Source organism: Rhincodon typus, chromosome 33, assembly GCF_021869965.1.
Source record: "Rhincodon typus isolate 14 chromosome 33, sRhiTyp1.1, whole genome shotgun sequence".
In the NCBI taxonomy this organism is placed as follows: domain Eukaryota; kingdom Metazoa; phylum Chordata; class Chondrichthyes; order Orectolobiformes; family Rhincodontidae; genus Rhincodon; species Rhincodon typus.
Window position 1 is genome coordinate 8202665 of NC_063364.1, and position 27966 is coordinate 8230630.

A 27966-nucleotide genomic window follows, 5' to 3' on the forward strand; every position below is an offset into this window, starting at 1 on the left:
GCGATAATACTGACGTGGACACCAGAGCTAGCTCTTCTTTGAAAATGTGCCTTGAGATCTTTGTCAATCAGCTGGCAAGTCAGGACTCAATGTACTAACTCAACAGTACAGTGGCATCTCTGGCAGTGAGGTAATTGCCTCAATACTGCGCTGGAGGGTCAGCCTAGATTCTTGTGACCCTGGCCTGGGACTTGAACCCACAATTTCTGACCTAGAGGCAAGAGTGCTGTTGACTAAGGAAGAGTAGGACTTCAGAGTAAGGATGCTGGCATCGTGTATAAAATGTTATTAAAAATTGAATTATTAACTGTATTCAGCATCTCTCACTTATTGGGGTAGGTATTCAACCTGCCACCCAAGTGTGAAATATTACTGTGGATCAGGAATCTACCCAAGTTTGATTTCTGCTGATTTTGGTTTTGATTTAATCAAACTGAAATACTTGGAGAGCACTGTCAGGTCACAGCATGGAATAATCTCCTAAAGGAATTGGTCAAAGCTGAAGGCAACAACTTTAAAGACCGTAAGATAATAAGGTATAAGATCTGATAACCATCGACTCAGCCATTGAATAGTGGAGCAGACTTGATGGGCTGAATGGCCTACTTCTACTCTTCAAAGAGAAGATGGATGAATGTTTGAGCCAAAGGAAGATGATGAACAACAAGCTTTTGTCTGTGTTGAAAAGTTGGCCTCTTATGTTTCCCCTCTTTTGCGAAGAGGTTAGTGTGGGAACACACAAGCGCGCACTGTTTTAGTGCCTCCTACCTGATGCTGCTGGTTTGGTGCAGTATTGATCTCTGGACAGTAAATAAGCAGAATCATGCAATTCTCCCAACTCAACAAGAAAGGTTCAGATTCTCTGCTACCACTGCCCCTTCCATTTTCCTTTTGAGCCACTCCCACCCAAACCACCAGTTCTGGCCACCCTGCCATAGGAAGGATGTTGTTAAATTGGAAAGAGTGCAGAAAAAGTTTAAAAGGATGTTACTGAGGTTGGAGGGTTTGAGTTATAAGGAGAGGCTGGATAGGCTGGAACTTATTTACCCTGGTACATAGGAGGTTGAGGTGTGACGTTATAGAGGTTTATAACATCATGAGAGGCATAGACAAGGTGATTGCAAAGGTCTTTTCCCTAGGGTAGGGAAGTCCAAAACTAGAGGGTGTAGGTTTAAGGTGAGAGGTGAAAGATTTAAAAGGGACCTGAGGGGCAACTTTTTCCACACAGAGAGTGGTGTGCATGTGGAATGAGCTGCCAGAGGAAGTGATAGACATGGGTACCGTTACAACATTTAAAAGACATTTGGACAGCGAAATAGATAGGAAAGGTTTAGAGGGACGTGGGCCAAACACAGGCAAATAGGACTAGTTTAGTTTGGGAAACTTGGTCGGCATGGCCAAATTGGACTGAAGGGTCTGTTTTCATGCTGTATGACTCTGTGACCCTGTGAATGCGCTCACTCTCAGAAATAACCTGCTGCTGACAGACAGATGTCTCTTGATGCTCTTGAGCAAGTCTGATTCTCACACATCATCTCCTTCTCTCCACCGCCTCCATTTGCTGCCAGCCAGTAATCAGTTTATCCTGTCATTTGAGGCCAGTTTGTTAAAATCTCCAAGAAATTTGCTGGAAAGATTGGCACCGACTTCCTCTAGGAGTTAAGATCCATTCCCCCACTTCCCCAGCTGAAAGTAGAGGACAGGAAAGTGCCAGGGCTGAGTAAAGCATCTAGTCCAACCACACAGCATGGATCTGCCTTCATTACATCTCCCCCATGCTCCCCAGAAGCCCTCAGTGGCTCCTACTGTCTTTTACTTGCAGATGTACGGTGACTCCGTTGTTAGCACTGCTGCCTCACAGCACCTAGGACCTGGGTTCAATTCCAGCCTCAGGTGACTGTCTATGTGGAGTTTGCATATTCTCCCTGTGTCCATGTGGGTTTCTTCTCACAGTCCAAAGATGTGCAGGTTAGGTGGATTGGCCATGCCAAATTGCCCATAGTGTCCAGGGATGTGCAGGTTTAGCCATGGGAAATGCAGGGTTACAGGAATTGGGGTTCTGGGTGGGATGCTTTTCAGAGGGTCAGTGTAGAATCGATGGGTGAATGGCCTCCTTTCATACTGCAGGGATTCTATGAAGTACACAACATTTGCAGTAAAAAAGGTTCCATCAATAGTTTTACAAGAAACTAACTAGAACATGGCATTTTGGGAAAACAGAGGATTGAAAGTGGGGAATTTCTTTAAAAACGCTTTTGAGAAGATGGGAGATGGAGAAGGCCTTGCTGTCATACTGGAAGACTGCAGTACACAGCCCAGTAGATAGAGGATATTTTCATGTTCTCGTTCCTCCTTATCTTTGTAATCTCCTACAGCGCCCAGACATTTGCACTCCTCCAATCTCGGCTCCACGTGCATCCCCACGTTTAACATAGAACATAGAACATTGAATAGTACAGCAGAGTACAGGCCCTTCGGCCCATGATGTTGTGCCAAACTTTTACCCTAATCCTAAGGTCTATCTAACCTCCAACCTTTATACTATCATCCAATGCCTATCTAATAGCCGCTTAAATGCCCCTAATGAGGCCGACTCCACTACCCTCTCCGGCAATGCATTCCACGCCCTGACCACCTCTGAGTAAAGAACCTACTTCTGACGTCTCCGCTATATCTACCTCCACTCACTTTAAAACTGTGCCGCCTCGTAACAGCTACCTCCACCCTAGGAAAAAGTCTCTGGCTGTCCACTCTATCTATACCTCTGATCATTTTGTACACCTCTATCAAGTCACCTCTCATCCTTTGTCGTTCTAAAGAAAAAAGCCCTAGCTCTCTCAACCTTTCCTCGTAAGACCTTCCTCCATTCCAGGCAACATCCTGGTAAATCTCCTCTGCACCTTTTTCAATGCTTCCGCATCTTTCTTGTAATGAGGCGATCAGAACTGGACACAATACTCCAGATGTGGCCGAACCAGGCTTTTGTATAGCTGGAGCATAACTTCATGGCTCTTAAACTCGATCCCTCTATTAATGAAAGGTAACACACCATATGCCTTCTTAACAACTCTATCTACCTGGGTGGCAGCTTTCAGGGAACTGTGGACATGAACCCCAAGATCCCTCTGCTTCTCAACACTGCCAAGAATCTTTCTGTTAACCCTGTATTCTGCTTTCAAGTTTGTCCTTCCAAAATGAATCACCTCACACTTTTCAGGGTTAAACTCCATCTGTCACTTTTCAGCCCAGCTCTGCATCCTATCAATGTCCCTTTGTGACCTAGAACAGCCCTCTGCACTGTCCACAACGCGACTCACCTTCGTATCATCCGCAAACTTACTAATCCACCCTTCCACTCCTTCATCCAAATCATTTACAAAAATCACAAATAGAAGAGGACCCAGAACGGATTCTTGTGGTACACCACTCGTAACTGAGCACCATGTTGAATATTTTCCATCCACTACCACCCTTTGTCTTCTAAGGGTCAGCCAATTCTGAATCCAATCTGCCACATTTCCCGCTATCCCATGCCTCCTTACCTTCTGCATGAGCCTGCCATGGGGAACCTTATCAAATGCCTTACTTAAATCCATGTATACCAGTTTAGTTTAGTTACTGCACCTTTAACAGTCATGGTTTCATTAGTCCTAAACTCTCAAACTCCCTCCCTAAACTTTCTCTCCTATAAAGACACCTGGCTTTTGGTCACTTTTCCTTGCATCGCCCTTTGTGGCTCAGTGTCAGATTCACCATGTGAAGTGCATTACCACGTGAAAGGGGCTACAGAAATGCAAGCTTTTTGGTGCTTGAAAAATAAAGTCCAATATTTTGCCAAGGAATACAGCCAGAATTAAATTGTGATAAGTACAAAACAAAGTTGCCAAGGAATGTTCCGCTTGGATTAGGATTGCTCTCGGTTCAGGGCCCCTGTACAATGGGAGCGGATAGGGAGTTGATGCAATTCGATTGGAAAGATGCTCAGAGCACGGATGAGCTGGTCCAGCCTTCAGTAAGAACAAAGTGCAGTTTCAGGCAGTTCATGTGGAAAGTGGCGGTGATTGTTAACTACTGTGCAGAAATCAAAGAGACTTGTTCCAAAGTTGATTTATGTTAATGTTTTCTCACTTTAAGGGCTAGCGTCGACACAACTGGCCTGATTAAAGGGAAGGAATGAGATTGAGAAATGAAATATAACCACGTGGAGTAGAAGAGATCGGTTTTGATAAAAGACTTGGGTAAGTGTTTTGTTTCTGTTGCAATGATGTTTTCCTATGTTTGGTTCCCATTCACTGAGACAATGGAGATTTCTGTTTCAGTGAATATATTCAATATATTCATTTCCTTGATCCTCCTGAGGCTGCAGAGCTCATGAACCAGTTTTCCAGATACTTTCTCTCACAGTAAGAGAAACTAGTAAAATGTCATGATCAGCTGAGGTGATATGGAAATTATGATATTGGCTTCTGTTTCGTTCTAGGGTAAGATTGAGGAGTGAATAGAGTGAGGTATTTAAAAGGATGTACTGAGATAAATAGAAACGACTTCCTCAGGTGCTGGAAATCAAGGAAGGCACTTTGGGCATGAAATTCATTTGAGTAATACCAAGAAAAGCTGACCATGTAGTAAACATGACCTTATTGGAGCAGCCTGTGCAAGTGCCTGTTTCCGTGCTGTAAGACTCTATGACTCTAAGCGCCTCCTCTCCATTCACCAGTCTCTGTGTGAGGTTATGTGCCAGGTGCTGGAAATGGGATTAATCTAGTTAGATGGTTGTTTTTGACTAGCACAGACTTGATGGGCCGAAGGACCTTTTCTTGTGCTGTAGACCTCTGGTTGTTACTGATATCTGTGGCCTGATGCAACACCAGGATACAAATAACACCATACAGACAACAGCTTCCTTATTCAGTCCTGAAACAGCAAATATTGGAAAGCACGTTGATTCCAGCTGAGAACATAAGAAATTAGAAGAGAAACAGAGCATTTGGCTCATTGAAACAGTTCCTCCATTCCCGGTGATCCTGGCTGATTTTGGGCTTCCCTGCCCAATCCCATATCGCCAAAATTCTCAATCTCAAGCTTAAAAGTATTTGACTATGCAGCATTCCCAACCCTTTCGAGTACAGAATTCCCAAGATTGACAAGCTTTTGAGTGAAATTCTCCTTGTCTCAATGACCAGTCCCTCATCTCGAGACACAGTGCTCCTGTGTTTTAGATTTCTCATCTCGGGAAAGAATCTTTCAGCATTTACCCTGTCAAGCTCCTTTAGGCTGTTTAATGTGTTAATGGAATATCCTCTCATTCGTCTAAACTCCAGAGAATATATTCAAGTCTCTTAAATCATCCCATGTGCTAATCTAGTGAAACTTTGCTGTGCCATTTCCCATAGAAGCATACCCTTCCATAAATATGGAGACCAAAGCTGCATACACTATTTCACAAAGTCTTGTACAATCGTAGCAAGGTGTCTTTGTTCTTTTCGTAGAATCATAGAGTCATACAGTACGTAAACAGACCTTTCGGTCCAACCAGTCAATGCCGAGCATAATTTCAAACTAACCTCGTCTCATTTGCCTGCGCTTGGCCCATATCCCTCCAAACCTTTCTTATTCATGTACTTATCCATCCACATGTCTTTTAAACATTGTAATTGTACCCACTATTTACCCTCCAAACCCAGTTGTTTTTAGAGCAGCTTTCTGTACCTGGAAGCTAACATTTTGTGTTCTTTAAGTACACCCATGTGTCACTGTCTGAACATAGTTAACAGGGAAGTAAAGGACAGCAACAAATTGAAAGATAAAACATACTAACCATGACTCCTATATATGTTTGTTTATAAGTTTGCAGATGACACCAAAATTGAAGGTGTAGTGGACAGCAAAGAAGGTTACCTCAGAGTACAACGGGATCTTTATCAAATGAGGAGTGGCAGATGGAGTTTAATTTAGATAAATGTGAGGTGCTGCATTTTGGAAAGGCAAATCAGGGCAGGATTTATATACTTAATGGTAAGGTCCTGGGGAGTGTTGCTGAACAAAGAGACCTTGGAGGGCAGGTTCATAGTTCCTTGAAAGTGGGGTCACAGATAGATAGTGAAGAAGGTGTTTGGTACGCTTGCCTTTATTGGCCAGTGCATCGAGTATAGGAGTTGGGAAGTCATGTCGCGGCTGTGCACGACATTGGATAGGCCACTTTTGGATTATTCCGTGCAATTCTGGTCTCCCAGCTCTAGGAATGACTTGTTGTTAAACTTGAAAGTGTTCAGAAAAGATTTACAAGGATGCTCCCAGAGTTGGAGGGTTTGAGCTATAGGGACAGGCTTAAGAGGCTAAAGTTATTTTCCCTGGAGCATCAGAGGCTGAGGGGTGACCTTATAGAAGTTTATAAAATCATGAGGGGCATGGATAGGGTGAATAGTCAAGGTCTTTTCCCCACGTGTCCAAAACTAGAGGGCATAGGTTTAAGGTGAGAGGGGGAAGATTTAAAAGTGATCTAATGGGCAACGTCTTCACACAGAGGATGGCGCATGTACAGAATGAGCTGCCAGAGGAAGTGGTGGAGCCTGGTACAATTACAACATTTAAAAGGTATCTGGAAGAGTACATAAATAGGAAGGGTTTAGAGGGATATGAGCCAAATGCTGGCAAATGGGACGAGATTAATTTAGGATAAATCATTGAAATGGACGAGTTGGACCGAAGGGTCTGTTTCCATGCTGTGCAGCTCTATGACTCTATGACAGTACAATGTGACGAAGATTAGTGGTAAGCCAGAGGAAAGAAAAATTTAAAGACCAACAAAAGATGACAAAAAAGGAGAAAAATAATGTGCAAATAATATGTCAACAGACAGTAAGAGATTCTTTCAATTTGTAAAAAGGAAGTGAGAAATCATTGAACTTTCACCTCTTAGAGATTGTGACTGGGGAAATAAAAAGGTGGAACTAGGAAATAGCAGAAGAGTTGAATAAATACCTTGCATCAGTCTTCATGGCTGATAGCATTCCAAAATTATGAAATAATCAAGGGTCAAAAGACAATAACTATCACTAGAGAAAAAGTACTAGGGAAACTAATGAGGCTACAAGCTGATAGGTCCTATGGACCTGATGGAATGCAACCTAAGATATTAAAGGAAGTAGCTGCAGAGGTAATGGATGCATTAGTAGTGAATCTTCCAGGAATCCTTAGATTCTGGAAAAGCCCCAGACAATTGGAAAACTGCCAATGTAACATCTTTATGCAAAAAGGGAATGAGACAAAAAAGAAACAGGGAACTATAGACGAGTTAGCTAAATATCGGTTGTTGGGAAAATATTAAAGTGTATTATAAAGGATGTTATGGCAAATATTTAGAAATTCATAATATAATCAAGCAGAGTCAACATGGTTTCATGAAGGAGTAATAGTTACTGACAAATTTATTGGAATTGTTTTGAGGAGGTGACAAAGAGAATAGGTAAGAGTTGTAGTATTTTTGGAGGTTTAAGGTGAGAGGGGAAAGATTTGAAATGGACCTAAGGGGCAAAGTTTTCACGCAGAGGTTGGTGCATGTATGGAACGAGCTGCCGGAAGTGGTGGAGGCTGGTAAAATTACAACATTTAAAAGGCATCTGGATGAGTACATGAATAGGAAGGGTTTAGATGGATATGGGCAAAATGCTGGCAAACGGGACTAGATTAATTTAGGTATCTGGTTGGCGTGGACAAGTTGGACCAAAGGGTCTGTTTCCGTGCTGTATAACTCTATGACTCTATGACTCTAACTTCAAAAGGCCTTCAGTAAAGGATCACCGTTTAATTAGAAAAGAGCCCATAGTGTTGCAAAGCGGTATAACAGCATGGATTGGGGATTTGCTAGGAGAAGGGTGGCATTTCCAGGATGGTGACCTGTAATTAGTGGAGTGTTACAAGGATCACAATTACTTAAAATATATTAGTAACTTCGGTGATGCAAGTGAATGTACTATCACCAAGTTTGCAAATAAAACAAAAATAGCAGGGAAGGCAAGTGGGGAAGATGTAAAGGCTCAACAGAGGGATACAGTCAGGTTAAGCAAGTGGGCAAAAGCTTAGCAGCTAGGATATAAAGTGGAAAATGTAAGGTTATGCACTTTGGTAGAAAAATAAGGAGTTGAAGTATTTCCAGTACAAACGAGTGTCTTGTCAGCCATTTTGGATGATGGCCTAGTGGGTATTATTGCTGGACAGTTAATCCAGGGACCCAGGTAATGTTCTGGGGATCCGTGTTCGAATCCCTCCATGGCAGATGGCGGAATGTGAATTCAATAAAAATCTGGAATTAAGTGTCTAGTGGTAACCATGAAGCCATTGCTGATTGTTTGGAAAAGTCCATCTAGTTCACTCATGCCCTTTAGGGAAGGAAACTGCCATCCTTACCTGGTCTGACCTACATGTGACTCCAGACCCACAGCAATGTGGTTGACTCATAACTACCCTCTGGGCAATAAGGGATGGGCAATAAATGCTGCCCAGCCAGCGACACCCACATCCCGTGAATGAATCAAAAACAATTTTCAGAAGGCATTTAAGATTCAGCCATATTGCTGTGGAAATGGAGTCGCATATAAACCAGAAGTGCCTAGTTTTTTTTCCACATGTTGAAGCCAGAGTATTAGCCTGGACCTCAGGTTTATCAGCCCCGTGATATTGCCACTTTGCCACTGTCTCTCCATAGTTTTGTACTTCCACTGTTTATTGCTATACCTTTTAATCTGATAACCCAAACAATCTTAGTTAGTTTGCCTTTTGTACTTAAAGAATTGACTTTTGTTTAAGTTTGAGATGCTTAATGTGGAATTTAGTTGTATAATTATTGTTATTTCCCAGTCGAGTTTTTACAATGAGTGTACTAATTAATCCTACCTCATTTACTCTGTCTACCTATCGGGCTGATGGGGCAAACTGCAAAAAGACAATGCAAGGCAGTCGGGGATGCTGTGAGCATAAACGTGGGCTCAGCTTGATTACATGCAATGACAGTAAGCAAAGACACTGGAGGTGAAACCTGATCCAATCCACGAGCTGGGTGGAAATCCCTGTGTGCAAAGTGTCCTGCTGCAACATTACAATAATAACTGCCAGTGCAGCAGTGAAGTGCAGAGCGACCTGTAAGTGGACTGGAGATGTGCCATCAGGGTTCTTACAGTTCACACTTCAGATGCCAATGCCTGTGGATGTAGGGTGCATGTGGTTGGTGCCCATGGATTATGCCCTGAGATGGTGGCACCCGATGTCCAACATGGAAGTCCTTCAGAGCAAACAGTGAGCTGAAGTTGCCAAGTATCCACTCTAACTTCCATATCGAGAATTCTCGATATCCAGCTTGTTTGGCATGTTTGGTAAGATAGGAAGCTGAATATTAATAAGGTGACTTGGCCTGTTAGTAAGGCATTTAATAAGATATAACCCCCTTAATTGGCAACCCACTGATGCCTGGTGAGAAACTTGCCTTGGCACTTGACAAATGCCTAAAAGATGCAGGAAAGAGCTCCCAATGTTGAGATAGGCTTTGCCAGACTTCTCACCTGATTCTTCTGCATGTTTTACTGTAACCCACATTGCTCAGGGCTCTATAAGATTCCACCCACGGTATTGTCTTTGGTTTGTAAATAGCAATCCAGTTTTAGTCACTTGCACGTGCAGCAGTTTAAAAGGATCAACTTGAGGTGGCCGTTGAGCTGTTCAGCTCACAGGGATCATTACTAAGCAGTGTGGTACTCTGTGATATTATTGCAGCTGCTTTAGAATATCTGTTTTTCAGGTATACACTATTTTCTTCAAACCTGATCAAGTCCTTTGTAGTTTCATTCTTGGGGGAAGACTATGTCATCTTTAATGTACCACGACACACCATGGGATAATCAGAAAGCCTTTTGGGCTCTTCACAGCATAAGGTAGAATGTTGTGGCTTTGAAAATAGAGCCTACCTGACAGGGTGGTTAAGAAGGTGTTTAGCACGCCTTCAGGATGATGCTGGGACTGGAGGGTTTGAGTCATATGGAGAGGCTGGATAAGCTAGGACTTTTTCACTGGAGCATAGGAGGTTGAGGGGTGAGCTTATAGAGGTTTATATAATCATGAGAGGCATAGATGAGGTGAATAGCAAAGATCTTTTTCCCTTGGGTAGGGAGTTCAAAACTAGGGGACATATTTTAAAAGTGAGAAAAGAAAGATTTAAAAGGGACCTGATGGACAACGTTTTCACACAGAAGGTGGTTTGTTTGTGGAATGAACTGCCAGAGGAAGTGGTAACTGCAGGTACAGTTACAACATTTAGAAGATATTTGGATAAGTACATGAATAGGAAAAGGATATGGGCCAAGCACAGCCAAGTGGGACTAGTTTAGTTTGGGAAACTTGGTCGGCATGGGCGAGTTGGATTGAAGGATCTGTTTCTAAATCTGTGTAACTCTATGACTCTATCACACAATACAAAATCCAAAATAACTTTATCCGTATTTGGTTTCACAATGTATTACTCCAGGAAACTGTAACAATAGTATTGCACAAACTTTTTGTCACAATCATCTTTGCCAATTCGCTTAGTCCAGTCAACAAGATAATTAAAACCTATCTCCACTATTACATAGCATTTGTGACAGGCTCAGTCATTTCTTGTTTAATGTTCTTCCTAAAGACATGACTACTGTTAGGGACCTATAAAGTACTTGCGACAGCAATTTTCCACTTTTGCTATTCCTAATCTCCATCACCATACTTTATTCACGATTTTTGAAGATCCTTTCATACTGATGTCCTACATCTTATTTATCACCAGGACTACTCTTCACCTGTTTCCATTTTGCTTGTCATTTTAAAATGTGTTCCCTGACTATTTATTTCTCAATCTTACTCACCCTGTAACTATGTCTCTGTAGTGGCAATTGGATCTACACCATTTATCTTTACTTGTGCCCCTAGTTCTCTATCGAATTGCAAATAATTTGTAAATACAGATAAATGAATTGAATTATTTTGAACTGACATTTCCTGTAAAAACCTAATTCTCCGATAGAGCCACCCCAGCATTTTCTGTTTTCATTTCATATTAAATTCATGTTGGTTTTGGGTTGGATTATTACAGGAGCAGTTTTATAATGTGAAATCTTGTCCATAGGGTTTTTCTATTGGGGTCGTTTAAGAAGTTTGGTTCTTTTAGGTTATTAAAAAGGTGAGGTGCACATGGCTTTGGGGAGGATGGGGGAACAGGACTAATTGGGTACAAAAATAAAATGCTGCAGATGCTGGAAATCTGAAATAAGAACAGACGATGCTGGAAGGTCTGGCAGCATCTATAGAGAAAACTAAAGTTAACATTTCAGTTTGATGGTGAACCTTCATCTAAGTGGATAGCTGTTTCAAACAGCTAGCCTAGACACGATATGCTGAATGGTTTTCTGAATGTGTGGCAAGGTTCTACCTCACTAATGTTGATTAAAGTCAATTGGTTCGCTGACATTCCACTGCAATGGAAAGCTCCTTCACAGATCCTCTGGACGTCATGTGGTTGTGCACTCATTAATTCTGTGTTCTATTCCAACTTTCACCTTTCAATCTTCAGCCTCCCACACTGTTGCGGTGAAGCTCAATGGAATCTTGAAGCACAGCGCCTTACTCTCTAATTAGGTATTTTACAACCTCTCAGACTCAATATTACAAATTCAGATTGTACCTTCTGCCTCAATTGTTTTCAGTTGTTGTTGGTGTTAACACTGCTGTTCCCATTCACACCTCCCCTAGACCCAGCTTTTGTTTCTTTACTTGTCCAATTGTTGTGGTGCCCTGCAACCCCGCTATTGCCATTGGTCACCTCTGCCACCTTCCCCCCCCCCCACCCCACACCCCAACCTCAGAGCTTCCTCTGTCTGTCAGGCCCCATTCCTTGCCTCTCTACTGACTTCAAGCCTCTTACAGTGTTTTCCAGTCCTGATGAAAGATGAGGGAAGTGAAATGTTAACTCTTATTCCCTCTCCACAGAGGAGAATACTGTGAATATTGCCAACATTTTACTGATTTTATTTCAAAATTCACATGTCCACAGTGCATTTGCATTGACTTTTGTAAAGATATGTATTCATGGTATGTGACAATTGCTGATATGTACCAACCTTTCCAAGATCCTTGAGAGGATGGCAGCAAGCTGTGCACAGGGATTTTTCCTTGCTCCTGTATGGAATAGTTGTCTTAGTTTTGTTCTCTCCTTAGGGACAGATGACTGGTAGTGGTATAACCTGAGAGGTTGAGAAGCAGAATCCATCATGGTAGTGGTAGTAGGAACTGCAGATGCTGGAGAATCTGAGATAACAAGGTGTAGAGCTGGATGAGCACAGCAGGCCAAGCAGCATCAGGGGAGCAGGAAAGCTGACGTTTCGGGCCTCGACCCTTCTTCAGAAATGGGGGAGGGGAAGGGGGTTCTGAAATAAATAGGGAGAGAGGGGGAGGCGGATAGAAGATGGATAGAGGAGAAGATAGGTGGAGAGGAGACAGACAGGTCAAAGAGGCGGGGATGGAGCCAGTAAAGGTGGGTGTAGGTGGGGAGTTAGGGAGGGGATAGGTCAGTTTAGGGAGGGGATAGGTCAGTCCAGGGAGGATGGACAGGACAAGGGGGTGGGATGAGGCTTCCATACGATATACGCGACAGAAACATGGTCATATTTAAATTTTGCAGAGCCCTCCACTTAAATACCTCAACCTACTAAATTGGAAAATCATACATTTCATTGAATATTTAATATACAGAAAAGCTAATAAGCCGACTTTCAATAAGGCCTGCTTGTACAGACAACTGGAATAATATTCACACAGACTATGAGAAGATTTCATTTGCATCTGCAAATTCAGTATTTTGTCTGCAGTAGTGCAGGTGCCGGTATGCAAAACATATGTTAATTTTCTGCTAAACATTACCATTTGCAAGCTGCTATCTTTTGATAAGCATCGGCGTTGAATTTCTGGCAATAAAACCTTTAAATCTGCTTCAATACAATAGCTCACACAAAGGCAAAGTTAATATCTGAAATACGAAGCAGGCATTGAATGCCTGTGACCTTGACAGGTTAACATGCTGATAGCGATTGGGACTGGCATTGAAAGCAGTGACTTTGGTGATAGATGTGGCCATCGGACAGGTCCGTACAGGCCTGGTTGACCAATTGTGCCACAACCCACGCTGCTCCAATTTAAAATAAAATCCTCACAATGGGAGAACTGAAAGAAGCGATTATCTCCAGTTTCTATACCTTACTGCCAACTACCTTCTTAATCCACTCGTCACATTCCCTCCCTCCCTCACCTCTCCTCAACAAAACTGAGTTCTTTTGCTCTCCCGTCCCCCGTCAAATCCTTCCCCGTGCTCTAAATTCCACCTGATGTCTTCAACTCTTATCCTAGCCGGGGTTTCTCTCCTTGTGCCAAATCCAAGTTCGCCTCCAGCGAGAGATGTATGTCTTGCTTTTGGAGTGGCTTTCCATTGAAGCAGGAGGTCAGGCCATCTGTAGTTTATGTGAGGTGAGGAGATTTGAGATTTAGATTTATTGTCACATGTATTTAAAAAATACAGTGAGAAGTGTTTTTGTTTGTTGTGTGCAAAGTGTCGCCATGCTCCAGCACCATCTTGAAACATTAAATATAATGCAAGATTTTACTGTAATAGAGGTCATCTTCATTTCTTCCTCTTGTCCCTCCTCTGCTGCTCCTCCAGTCACTGCTTGACATCAGCCTGGTCTCTGAAACAGGCTCCTGGGTCTCTGTAACAGGCTCTGGGGTCTCTGTAATGGGCTCTGGGGTCTTGGTTATAGGCTCCTGGGTCTCTGTAATGGGCTCTGGGGTCTCGGTTATGGGCCCCCCATGCTATCATAATAGCAACTGCCAGTTCTGAGCTAGAGCCATGGTCTGGGGATGCGCAGATTCCAACTGTCCTCTTCCCATCCACACGCCTCCAGAAGCTGCTGCCACCATCCTTTACAACGATGCTTCTGCTCCTTCAGGCACCTGGGCCAAGCTGCAGACCTGGACCCTCAGCTCAGCTTGCGAGTCTGGGCCGGGGGAGGGTGGAGTCAGCCTGGGACATACTCCTCAGTCACCGGGAGACCCCAGACTGGGATGAAGCCGTGTCCGGCTCGTCCTGGCTTTGCTGCTGCTGCAGCCGGAAGCTTTGTCCTTCAGCCACTAGTCTCCAGGCTTTGTAATTTCTGTGGTTTCCATATTTCCACAATTTTCATAATTCTACAACTTCCCAGACTCCATAATTCCATAGTTCGTGCAAATGACATTGTAATTCACCTCCTCTACTTTGACTTACAATCTGAGATGGTTTCTTTGCGACTTACCAACATGAAAGCTTGCAAGAGAATTTGTGAAGTGCTCGGAAAGAAACATTCCACTGTTTTTCCATCAATGAAGGTATCGACAATCCTCTCTAAGCAGTTTTGTTGTATCAAGAATGTAAGCCCAACCAGTGACACAGTAAGTGGATTGGAGTATGAGAACATTTTCCATATTCATACCAGACCATTCTTCAGCTTTGGCACTGTGTATCACTTATGGTTGAGTCGGCTTCTCTGATTCAGTATCCTCTCTGATTCAGAGTGCTGTGGATTCAAGTCCCACGCAGGACCTTGACACAAAATTTCTGGGGTGATGGTGGATTTGGTACACTGTTGGAGGGGATGGTTTTTAGATGAGATGTTAAACCAAAGGCTAACCTGCCCTTAGTTGGGTGTAAGTAATTTCATGCCCATTATGTTGAAGAAGAGCAGAAGAGTTATTCTCTGAATTTCTCAATCAACACCACAAAAACAAAATTTCTGGTCATTCTTACATTGTTGTTTGTGAGTGCTTGCTGTGTGAAAATAAACTTACCCTGGTGGGGGCCCTACACCAAAATAGTAACAACACTGCAAAAATATTTCACTGGCTAAAAGGCTATTGCAAGGTTATGACACATGCTATAAAAATGAGAAAATGCGATAGGGTTAGGGTTAGTCTGGTATGGAGCATTGTTTACAAGGTGTATTTTATCATGTCCCCAGGATGTCACACTGCTGTTTACTGACAGAGATTATTTTTGAAGTGGATATCATTATTATCTTCCCAGCAGTTGTGCCAGCTAATGTGTACACAGCAAGCTCTTAACAAACATTCAGGTAGTCTTTTATGTTGCAGCAGATGAGAAGGAACGAATACTGGCTCAGCTGGTAGTGAGTTCAATCCCGAGTGCAGACTTACTCAAACAAGATGAGGGGAAATTATTTAACTACTTTGTGAGTTGATTTTAACTGTACTGCCTGAAAGAATGTTGGGAGCAGATTATTATCTTACATTCAAAAGGGAATTGGTTGTATACCTGTAAAGATTTGCAGGGCCGTGGTGAAAGAACAGAAGAATAGAACTCATTGGATTGCTCTTTCAAAGAGTTTGCACAGGCTTCATGGCCTAAATGGCCTCCTTCCATTGATGAATGACTTATTGATGGGACCCTCAAATGTTGATCTCAAAAGCTCACTCCTGAGAAATCTTTTGTTCTGTTAACATTTATCACAAAATGTGCTCGCTTCCAGAAATTTTTCTGGCACTCACTTAACGAATTGACCAAACCCGATCACATTCTTTGATCCCAGCCGATGGAGTTTTACTGGTAAACAACTCCCAATATTTATATCAAATTGTAAACAGCCACATACCATGCTGCATTTGGGTAATATGGTATCCATCAGTCTAGCAGACAACTATAAAACCTTCCTTATTTGCTCAACACTGGAAACTGCAGATCACAGTTTACAGGACAGGCCACAACATTTACCGGCTGCAGCTATAACCCAGGTCAGAGTTTAAACTAGCTTGACCAAAATTCCCAGCATGCTCGATTGTAGCATTTAACTAGTGTCGTAGCTATTGCTGCTGCTGGGCACCTGACCACAGTAGCATCAGAGACATTCATTTGTAAAAGCTTCCCTAGTAGTTAATGCACAAGACCTGCTCTACTTTGAGATGTCATGGTGAACATCCCTGTTGAGCCACTGAGCAGGGAATCAGTACAACTGAATGGCTTGCTGTTTCAAAGGGCTATTAAGTATCACCATATCTCCTTTTCCCTTACCACCTAAGAATTTCTCTTTACCCCAATTTCTATCCCTCACAGATTGAAATTGATGTCAGAACCAAACTTTGATTTATGAACCAATACATAATCATCAGCCATTTCAGCTGCTAATCTTGCAGTCTTGACTCTCTGCTCTTCCACGTGATCTCATTACTTCAGGAAGTGAATTTTTGAACTCTTCCAAAATAATTGTCTAAGAGCGTCATGTTTGATCTATTTTCAATGCCCTTATCCATCTATCAAAATTACTTTGTTTGATCCTTTCAAACTCAATGTATGTTTGACCAGGATCCCTCTCTAGATTCCTGAAACGTTGTCTGTGGGCTTCTGGTACTATCTCATATGCAGTCAAGGTGGTAAGGGCAAAGGAGATGTTGTAATACTTAGCGGCCCGCTGAAAGAGCAAGCCATTCTGTGAGAGCGCAATGGCATCTAGGCTAGAGTGTGGAAGGATGCCAAGTTTCTTCCCTTGAATGTCATTGTGAATCTTGTCGCCTTCACTGAATCTAGTATTTTATTTCCTTATGCTTTTAAACTCAATTCAAATTCTCAGACTGATATTATAGGATAATGAATGCACCAGAGAATCTCTACGGCGTGGAAGGAGGCCATTCAGCCAATCGAGTCCACACCAATCCTCCAAAGGGTATCCCATCCAGACACACCACCTACTTTGTCCCTGTAACCCTGCATTTCCTGTGGCTAACCTACCCAGCCTGCACATCCCTGGACACTATGGACAATTTAGCATGGCCAATCCACTTAACTTGCACATCTTTGAACTGTGAGAGGAAACCAGAGCACCCGGAGGAAACCCACACAGACACGGAGAGAATGTGCAATACTCCACAGAGACAGTTGCCTGAGGGTGGAATCAAACCCAGGTCCCTGGCACTGTGAGGCTGTAACACTAACCACTGAGCCACCATACTGCCCCAAATCTGAGTTAGCAGCGCAGTACTAGAACAATCCCACTGAATTGATTGAATACTCTGTCAATCCTGAGGTAAAATAAATACATGGAACTTTCTTTGTATTGCTCACAGTCAGTCACATAATAAACAGTTTATATCATCAGGTTTTTTTGGGCTGATAAAACAATGGATGTTAGCTGACGAAGGTGCATTCTGGTCCCAGTACATTGAGATCTTCAATAGGCCCAAGGTGCTCTGTACACCTCAACATAGCCAATCACTGTAACAGACTCCAGCAATCTGTTGGTTGATGTGCACAGAAGCCACTAAGGTGCAGAAATATAATTAAGTCAGGAACAGCCTTTTCAATACAGGCTGAACTATTTTTCCAAATTGCATTGAATCTGTTTGAATCGCAGTGTACTCATAACATTTTCTTCCACTTTATCAAAGAACAACAAAGAATAATACAGCATAGGAGCAGGCCCTTCGGCCTCCAAGCCTGCGCCAACACATTTTGCCTTTCCCTACTAAAACGGTCTTCATTTGCAGGATCCAGATCCCTCTATTCCCTTCCTATTCATGTAATCGTACAGGTGCTTCTCGAATGCTGCAATTGTGTATTATCTGGTCCTTCCTATCGGTCACCACGAGGCAAAATGGAACAGGTAGTGCTCTTGTCTCTGTGCCAGGATTTTGTTACGATACTATGACTTTAAGAGGTTGTATTTTGTCCTTTTTTTTATGAAGCGAGATTGAGACAGCGAGAGAAAGCAGTCTGCTTCATGACAATAAAGTAAACATCTTATGAGGCCTTGGGTTCTTTTTAAAGCTGGGGAAGGAGCCTGAATGGGTGGGGTCAAGCTCCCAGAGAATCAGGAAGTTTTAATTTAGCTTTTAGTAGCTGTTGGGCTTGTGAAAGCTGTAACATCTCTCTGTCTCTACAGCTAAAAGCTTGAGTTCTCTTCCTGCTGCTGGAATTGCATCTGAGACAATCTATTTTACGTATTTTACTTTTGCCAAGCATGTTGGGATGTTACTATATTGGAACAGTTAATGAGAAGTTTATTATTTTGTTAAGAATTTCAATACAGTTACAGTCAAACCAATTCTTTTATTTTTATTGTGACTGTATTTTAACTATAGTGTATGAATAAAGTATGTTTTGCTTCAACCCTGGTAGATTGACCAATCGAATTGCATCCAGAACTCAATGCTGGCACATACCTTTCAATTAAGAAAACAAGGGTCTAGGGTCTAGGCTATCTCCTTGGCATGTTTTAAGGCAATTTGATCTGGTCCGTAACAATGTTGATGCGACTTCTTCAAAAATCAGTGCACATTTCAATTGAGTGCCAGCCCAGATATTGTAACGTTGAGAGAGTCATCCATTACTTTCTCTCGGTTGACTATTCTAATGGAATTCTTAGCCAGCCGCCCTCTGTCGTGTTATCTAAAACTCTACTATTTCTCTTTTAACTTGCACCATTTATCCATATTCTGGTTGACCCACACTCACTCCTAGTTAAGAGGATTTTAAAATTCTTGATTTTAAAATTCTTAGCTTTATGTTCAAATTCCTCCATGGCCTCACCCTATCCTGCCTCTATAACCTTCTCTAAACCCGCAACCCTCTGAGATCTCTGTGCTTCTCTATCTCTGGATTCTTGTGCACCCCAATTTTAATTGCATGACCATTGATGGTAGTTACTTCAACCACTTGGGTCCTAACCTCTGCAAATCGCTGCCTAAATTCCTCTACCTTTCTCCCGCTTTCTTTAGAATGCTCCTTACCTTAATGACTAAGCTTCCAGTCATTCTCTCTGACACTTCCTTATGTAGACCAGTGACCTGTGTTTCATTAACTTATAGGTGCTATATAAATAGAAGGTTGTGTTGTGAGATATTTTGGGTGCTTGGACACAATCGAGCATTGAAGAAATACAACTCCTAAAGTATTGAGTTCTGAAATGTACTGAGTGCCATTAAACATTAAACTGCAAACTGCTTCATTCAAGGACAAGTCAAAAGGGATCACACTTCACTGAAGAGTCATTTATTTCCAAGTATGGAATCTCTCTCCTCCACTCCCATTTATTTCTGATTATTATTGTGTGGTGGTTTGTAAATATATGCCTCCCCCAGCTCCGTGACCTGGAGGGACATTGTAGCCTTTTATGGTGTGGCTTGTAAATATTAATTATTCACTAATGATTCAGAGTCAGACAGCAATAGCTTCAGTAACAATAGACTTCTTGTGCAACTCAAGCAGAAAACAAAAGATGGATTTTCCAAGCTGGCCCTCCCTATGCAGAGTTTAAATGGATCTAAAGCCATGTAATAACTTGTATTTGTATAACAGCATTCATGTAGTAAAGTTGAAGAGTTTTTTGATTTGTCTATGGGATGTGGGGGGTGGCATTGCTGCCTAGGCCAGAGCCACCATCTTGACCCACTGCAGTCCTTGGGTGTGGGTCCACCCACAGCGCTGTTAGGGAGGACATCCAGGATTTTGACCCAGTGACAGTGAACAAATGGCAATGTAGGTCCACGTTAAGATGGTGCATGTTCCTCATCAAAATAACTTCTCTTTGATGATGTATACATCAAGTTTTGCTGCAGATTACTTAAAATGCAGACGTAAGCCATTCTTATTCAAGATGTGGAGGGGCCGGTGTTGGACTGGGATGGACAAAGTCAGAAGTCACATGACATCAGGTTATCGTCCAACAGGTTTATTTGAAATCATGAGTTTTCGGAGCACTGCTGCTTTATCACCTGATGAAAGAGCAGTGCTCCAAAAGCTTGTGATTGCAAATAAACCTGTTGGACTGCAACCTGGTGTCATGTGACTTCTGACTTTATTCTCGTTCAAAGACATCAGTGTTTATATAGTTCAGTGTTAACGTGATCTGTAAGATGTAGGAGCAGAAAAGTAGGCCATTCAGCCCATTGAGTCTGCTTGCCATACAATGAGATCATGGCTGATCTTATCATCTTTTCCCAATAACCTTCATTTCTTTACTAATATCACACTAATGCCTTTCTTATCTGTGGCAGGACTAACATCAACTTTATTTTGGAATGATCAGGACAACGGAACATTTTCAACAGTGTAAATGTAAAGAAGTTTGCCTCTTGAACTCAGAGAGGTCACGAAGAAAGTGACAATATTGAATGGTTCATGGCCTCCTGCTGCATTCAAACAGGAAAACTGAATGTCTGAAACTGGATGAGAGAGTGGTACTGTCACTATGCTATAAATGTATATTTGTTCTCAGGACGTACTGTCAGTGAAATCTGCTTTGGGACTTCAGCTGCCTGGTACTCGAACAGAGACATCTGTGATGTCTTTAACATACTTATCCATTGAGACCCTTCACTGGAGCGTGCCAGTTCTGGTGTGGCTGGCAGCTCTCTCTTCTTTCAGCGTTAATGGAGGAAATCCTATGTTTAGGACAAGACCTTAAACAATTACATGTGCAGGTATGAGTGTAATAAGCCCTACAAGGCCCAGGGAGAATCACTAATTCATCTCTCTGTGGAACTTGTTGATATGAGTTCCCTCAATAACAGGCAATGGCCAGCCCAGCTGAACTCACCACCTCTATAAAACAGACCCAGTGGGGCTCTTGTGGTGCAGTGGTAGTGTCTCTACTCCTGGGCCAAAAGACCTAAGTTCAAGTCCCATCTGCTCCAAAGGTGTTCAATAATATTGCTGAACAGGTCAATTAGGAAAAATAGATCAATTTTTTTTTAAAAGGCAGGCCCCGGGTTCTGAACCTCCCTCAGGAGCCCACAACCTGAGCTGTCTCTTGACTAAGCCTAGTGTGCCTTTTATTGCCTCAGAAAGAGACAGATTTACTGCAGGCTATTGCTGCACACCATCCACCTTGACACTTACGTCCACCATCCAGACATGCCTTGGCATGCTTTATCGTTGCCAGGTGGTGGGGATCCCCAGTGGAGGGCTTTCTACATGGGAGCCCTCTCTCTTTCCCTCAGGGACCCAGGCTGTAGGGTGTTGCACACAGCAGTTCCTTAATCTGCAGTTGTTCACAGACTCCCAGCCCAACTGTTTATTTTGCGGCTCTGTGGACCATATTTATGTTGGTTGTGGGTGTTGGCACCCTCTTTTTAGTTGTTGGAGAAAAGTTTTGCTGTGGTTTTGGTTGCATTTCAACCCCACGCTCCTGACCTGGTGTGGAGGGGTGTGGGCAGATGAGGGGAGCTCCTTGTGTGTCTGCTCCTGGGCCTGGCCAGGCTGGCTGTAGACAGGTCCAGGCGGCAGACTCTTCCGTGATTACATTTGAGCCTGGTTGTCCTCGGAGAGGGAGCATGTGGTGCCCACCAATGCTCTCGATGGCATGAGAGAGAGGTGGGCACCATGGGGGATGGAGTGCTTTACTTCCCCTTCTGATACCATTTTGATTTAATCCCCTCTGTTCTCTTCCAGACCCTCCTTCACTTTGGTGGTTTGCATTAACCATAAGGGGCTTTACTTGGAAATGTTTAATTGGCTGCACGGGTGATTACTGGTGGTAGTTAATAATTTGAAAAGTTACGGTGATCTGGTGGTGGGAAAGTTGTTTACTTGTGTGTGACAGACCCTCTGGATGTAAAAAAAAAGCTGACCCATAGAGGCTATAATGATGCAGTGGTAGTGTCCCTGCCTCTGGACTATGAGGCTTGGATTCAAGTCCCACCTGTTGCAGAGGTGTAATAACACATCTGAGCAGGCTGATTAATAATTTTAAAAAAGTCATACACGTTTAGCACAGCAAGTATATTTCCTTGGGATGTAGTTGCTGAACTCTTGAAGACTGTGTGGAAATTGTGAGCACTTCAGGAAATGTCTGGCTTATGGAATTAATCATATCGCAACCCAAAGGAAGCTACTAACCGAAACAGATCTGAACGTCAAGATAGCCATAGAACTGGCCCTTTCCTGCAAAAATGTGGAAGAAGGGGCTGGGGAGATTCAAAGGTTAATAGACAGTGATGCCCTCAGACTTCGGTGGCCCCCATATCAGAGCCAGGTCCCCAGCGGATAATACTTGTGGCTCCCGTTTGTTACCAGGGAAAGCTGATTGGAGGACGCAACATTCCAGAACAGGGCAGCCATTTCCCCAGAGTTTTATCTTAGTTGGGGCCACATTGGGAACAGTGATATAATTTATCAATCTCTCATCCTTGGGCTGATTTATTTGCAAAGCCCTGTCTTGAGCTGACTTCGCCCTTTGGCCAGGACATTATGATTTCCACCTGTTTTGGTATCCCTGTCAGGGGTGACATCAATGACCACAAATACGTATGGACATTCTTACTCCTCACTGGGAGATACTATCCACATAAGGAACCTCGGTGATGGTCTCCATGGATTCCAAGAGTTACCCGTAAAAAAAGACCAGTCCAGTACATGTGGTTAAAACTGGGGAGAAGACCACAAAAAAGAAACACATCAACCATCTCAATCAGTGGGAACCCTTCTCAGAGGCAATTGTTTCTATGGACACGGTACCATCCCCATCCTTCACACCAACTAGCAGACGGTACACCACCCACTAAAAGCTAGAGTGCCAGTCCTAAGGTCTAGGAAGACTCGGACTTGGACATGGAGACAGAGGTAGCAGAAACTCGGTTTGAGGTTACCACTGGGGAGAAGTCCCCTGCAGTGGCTCTTCAGGGTCTTCAGGGAAGAGATGTGTACCAATGGCAAGGTGATGCCAAAGACCCCATTATCACAGGAGTAAGGGGAAACCCTCAGTCTTGGAAGGGGGAGGGATGTGATAACCCCTATAAGGCCCATGAGGAATCACTAATCAATCTCCTCATGGAGCTCGTTGAGAATGAGTTCCCATGGTAACAAGCAATGGCCTACCTAGCTGAAACTCAATGCCTGAGCCCTTTATAAAGCAGACCCAGAATTGCTCCTTTCCAGTTGGGTTTCTTGAGTTATTACAATGAGGCAAACATTTTTAATTCTTGGACAGTTAGGGCTTTGTTTGAAAGTTTTGATTAGCATTTAGAATTCAGCTTTGGAGAATGGAGATAAAGAGTTTATGTCATTATCAATGATCTCATGATTTTTCTGTAGCGTAGACATAAATAAGATTAAGGAGCACAGCAATATAGCAAAGAAATAAGAGAACAACAGATAAACACACAAGAAAAGAGATAACAAAACAACACAGGAGCAATAAATGAACATAAACAGTTAAACAGGTAGCTGAATGTAAGAAGTTGTTCTTTTTGAGGATTAACCTTGTCTGATGCAGTCTTTCTCCTTGTTGGTTTAATGTAGAATTCCAGGAGCACGAGTGAGTGTGCTGAATTACGCAAGTATTGGCTGCTTCTTCTGAGATTGCATGAAAAGGAGGAACAATAAGTAGACACAAACATCAAGGTGTCTGATTAACTGCACAGGAGCAATAAATAAACACAATACCAATGCAAAGAAGGGAAGACTTGCATTTATATAGCATCTTCTGCAAGTACCAGAGATTCCAAAGCAATTTACAACCAATAAAATCTTTATGAAATATACTCACAATTGTAATGCAGGAAAGTGGCAGCCAATTTGGGCACAGCAAGCTCCCACAAAGAACAATGCAACAATGGATCGACAATCTGTTTTTGTGATATTTGTTCAGGGATACATATTGGCCAAGACATGAGAGGAAAACTCCCTTGCTCTGCTTTGATATGTTGCCACGGTTATAGCAACTAGGAGAGAATAAATGACCTAGTGGTATTATCACTGGACTGTTAGAGATCCAGGCAATGTTCTAGGGGCATAGGTTCAAATCCCACCTAGGCAGCTGCTGGACTTTGAATTGAGTTTTAAAAAAAAAGTCTGGAATTAGTTTAATGGTGACCATAAATTGATTGTTGGGGAAAAACCCAACTGGTTCACTAATGCCCTTTAGGGAAGGAAACTGGCATCCTACCTAGTCTGGATTACACGTGACTCCAGACTCAGCAATGTGGTTGACTCTTAACTGCCCTCTGGGCAATAAATGATGGCCTAGCCACTGAGGCCCAGATCCCATGAATAAAGATTTTTTAAAAAGTCCAACATTTCAACCAAAACACAACATTTCAGTGCGCCCTCCATACTGTACAGAGGGTATTAGCCTAGATTTTGGTGGTCAAGGTCTTAGCCCACAGTGGATTGGGACTTAACCCATGAAAGAGATAGGACAAAGTCACAAAGTACAAAGGCAAACAGCAAACACGATAACTGAACAATAAGCCACGGACAAACACACAGTGAGGCGTCAAACAATGCCACATAGTAACTAAGAAATGGAAAAAAGTTAGAGTCGTAAAGAAATACAGTATGAAGAAAAGGACAAAGTGTAATTAAGCAGCAGTGAGTAATGTCAGGAAAGAGTAAAAGAGTACTTGGTTTATCCCAAGTATTGTGTCACATCATGTTCTTCCTGTGTGTACACGCAAGAATGTACAAGAATAATGATGAAACCGCTTTTTTAAATCTGCATTCATCCACAGGGTATGGGTGTTACTGGCAAAGCCAGTTTATTGTCCTTGAGAAGGTGGTAGTGACAAACCTGAATGATTTGCTGAGGATCACAGGATAAAGATAATTCTATGGTACCATTTGAGAAAGACTGCCAGGATTTTGACCCAGTGACAGTGAAGGAACGGCAATATATTTCCAAATCAGGATGGTGTGTGGCTTGCAGGGGAACTTGAAGGTGGTGGTATTCCCGGTTTTCTGTTCCTCTTGTCCTTCTAGGTGGAAGGATGTGCCCACTCACCTGTGTATGCCTATACAGGGATACATACAGGAATACACACATATAATAATACATTATACATACAGAAAAGCATGAAACAAATGTGGTGGATAAATTTTATGCAGTGCCAGTGGTGGCTGAGCCAAAGACGGGTGAAATCATCCTTGCCTTGTGTGAAGAGGCTGATCATGCAGTGGTTGACTTGGGGGTGAGTACATTGTGCAAAGCTACAAGGAAGGCAGGCCAGAGAGCTGAGATAACCACAAGATGGACTTGATGGTGTGCTGCCTGAGGTGCTGGATAGTTCATTGAGATGTACCTTGCTGTCACTTCGAATTTCAGTGAATTTGAATAAGTGTATGAGAGTGAATTCCACCCAACCCTGGGGCAAGAGACATTATTGGTCCTTTTCTGTTCTAAGTAATGGGTAAGTATGAGCAGGGTGGAATTATGAAATAAGGTCAGTATACTGCACAATATTTTTTGGCTACCTTTGCTGAAAAGAAAACTCAACTGTCGCCTGTACGTTCTTAAACTCTCAATGTTTACCAGGCAATCATGTTATTATTATAATTGCTGTACATTATCTAATCCTCCCTTGCTATATACTCTAACCCCATTCCAACCTTAATTGAGCTCATTTAATTTAAATATCAGTATGAGAATCTTAATTGTTGGATGATCTAGCAGAGGATTCACATGTTGCAATCTGAACTGTCTGTTCTCAATATGTGTGCCTGCCTAATAGTCATGGTGCTTTCAAGCAGCTTACCTCTGTACAATGCTTTTAAATGTAAGCAAATATTCCAATACACTTCAGAAAGTGAGCAGCAAACCAGGAAGAGGCTGATGATAAAAGTTAGTTAAAGAGATGGATCTTGAGGTTTTTTTTTGGAGGTGGAGAGATTAAGAGAGTGGGACCAACACCGTCAATGGACACAAAAACAAAGTTGCTGGAAAAGCTCAGTAGGTCTGGCAGCATCTGTGAAGGAGAAAAGAGAGCTAACGTTTCGGATCCGATGACCATTCCTCAGAACCGTCAATGGACCCCTGGTAGGAATATTGGGATTGAGGGTGAACAGAGTTAAAATGATTGAGGTTTTCAGACGTGGATTATACCTTAAATACAATCAGATTTTTAGGACTTAAAGAAGGTATGCATTGGGGTTCCCCAAGGATAAAAACCAGGACCATTGATTTTCTTGATATATTAAGAACCTAGACTGGGTGCGAAGGGCACCATTTCAGCATTTGTGGATGACACAAAACTTGGTAGCATTCTAAAAGGGTGCAGGAACACAGGAACCTAGAGATATATGAACGCACATTATTGAAGGTGACAGGGCAGTTTCAGAAAGAGGTTAAAAAGACAGAGTACCTGGAGTTTATCAATAAAGGTGTAGAATAAAAAAGCAACAAAATTTCAGTGAAACTTATGGAAACTCTGGTTCAATTTCAACTTGCGTATTGTGTCAAACTATGACTCAACACTTTATGGAGGAGGTGGAGGTATTAGAAAGGGTGCAGAAAAGATTTACAAGACTGTTTCCAGAGAGGAGAGACTCCAGTTCCGTGGATAGATGGGAGAAGTTGAGGGAAGTTTTCATAGAGAAGAAAAGCTTTAGAGATGATTTGACAAAAATATTGTTGTATAAGGTCATGGTTCAGGAGGACTTAATGCTCATGTAATGTTATACTCCACCCAGTCAAGAGTACTCGAAGGAAGTAGCTGTATCCTGCGCGGCTTCAAGGATTCTTCAGTAATTATGCCAAGCAAGTTATTGCAAGTGGTACCTACTACTACAAACTATCTTGTTAGGTAAGCCAAATGTCTCTGCTGACTAGACTTACCAGCGATCAATCCTCCACCACTGATAATTAGACAGACCCTGGATTCAAGAGAAAGAGCGATTGGTGACAGAGAACGATCAAAACCAGGATACCACATACTGACAGTGGTGAGACCTGAGAATAATACAACTGTGTTCAGACCATGAGGAGTTTGGACAAAGTAGTTACAGGGAAACTGTTCCCTTTGGTTTACATATGTTAAGCTAGAGAATATAAGGCAAATGGCAAAGGAACCAAATATGACATGAAGAACATGTCTTTCACATGTCATGGAGTTAGGATCAGCCTCTTCTGGAATTCTGTGTCCTGTTCTGTTTGGCCAGTTACAGGGAAGACATTATTAAGCTGGAGAGGGTTCAGAAGAGATTTGAGAGGATGTTGCTGGGTATGGAAGGTTTGAGTTATAAAGAAAGGCTGAATAGTCTGGAACTTCTTTCCCTCAAGTGTTGGAGGTTGAGAGGTGACCATATAGAAGTTTATAAAATAATGAGAAGTATTGAGGGAATTAATGGCAGTTGTCTTTTCTCTAGAATGGGGAATTTCAAGACTAGGGGGCACATTTTTAAGGTGAGAGGAGAGAGATTTAAAAAAGATGTGAGAGGCAAATGTTTTACACAGAGGGTAGTTTGCATATAGAATGAACTTCCAGATGAAGTGGTGGATGTGGGTACAAGGCATTTAGACAAGTACATGAATAGGAAAGATTTGGAGTGATATGGGCCAGGAGTAGGCAGGAGGGACTGGTTAGTTTGGGATTATGGACTGGTTGGACCAAAGGGTTTGTTTCCATGCTGTATAACTCTATGACTCAAGTGTGGCAGAGGTGGAGCCACTTGTAGTTTCCAAAAGGGAATTGGGTAATTATCTGAAAGAAAAATAGCAGACCTCTGGGGAAAGGGCAAGGGAGTGGGACTAGTTGAGTTGTTTTTACAGAGCTCTGACAGGTTGAGTAGCCTTGTTTTGAATTGTACCCTTCCACATCATTTGCTGATTGTATACAATGTGCCTTTAGTCTGACGTGCCTCCTTAGTTGGTAGCTGTCTGACTTCTGATTCAGAAAGGAGTAGCGTTAAAACACTTTGCAAGATTTGATCATTAAATTAAGGCTGATATTCCACTGAAATGCAGAGGATAAGCATTGTTAAAGGCACTGATTTTCAAGCGAACCATTAAATCATGGTCTCTGTTTGCATTCTTATGTGCTGTAAAGGATCCCACAATGCTATTTGAACAGCTTATCCCAAAGTCCTGGCCACAATTTATCACCGAACCGTTGTCATTAAAAGAACTGATCTGCTCCCTAACACTT

The 27966-nt window shown here is 42.5% G+C and overlaps 1 protein-coding gene across 3 annotated transcripts in view; it reads left to right on the forward strand.

Annotated features, from left to right (window-relative positions):
• sema4ba (sema domain, immunoglobulin domain (Ig), transmembrane domain (TM) and short cytoplasmic domain, (semaphorin) 4Ba) overlaps positions 1-27966 on the forward strand; it is a 480563-nt gene that overhangs the window by 244329 nt on the left and 208268 nt on the right. For all 3 annotated transcript variants that reach the window (XM_048615825.1, XM_048615829.1, XM_048615824.1), the window contains exon 2: positions 4135-4238. The gene's annotated coding sequence lies outside the window, so the exon portion shown is untranslated. The remainder of the gene's footprint in view (positions 1-4134; positions 4239-27966) is intronic.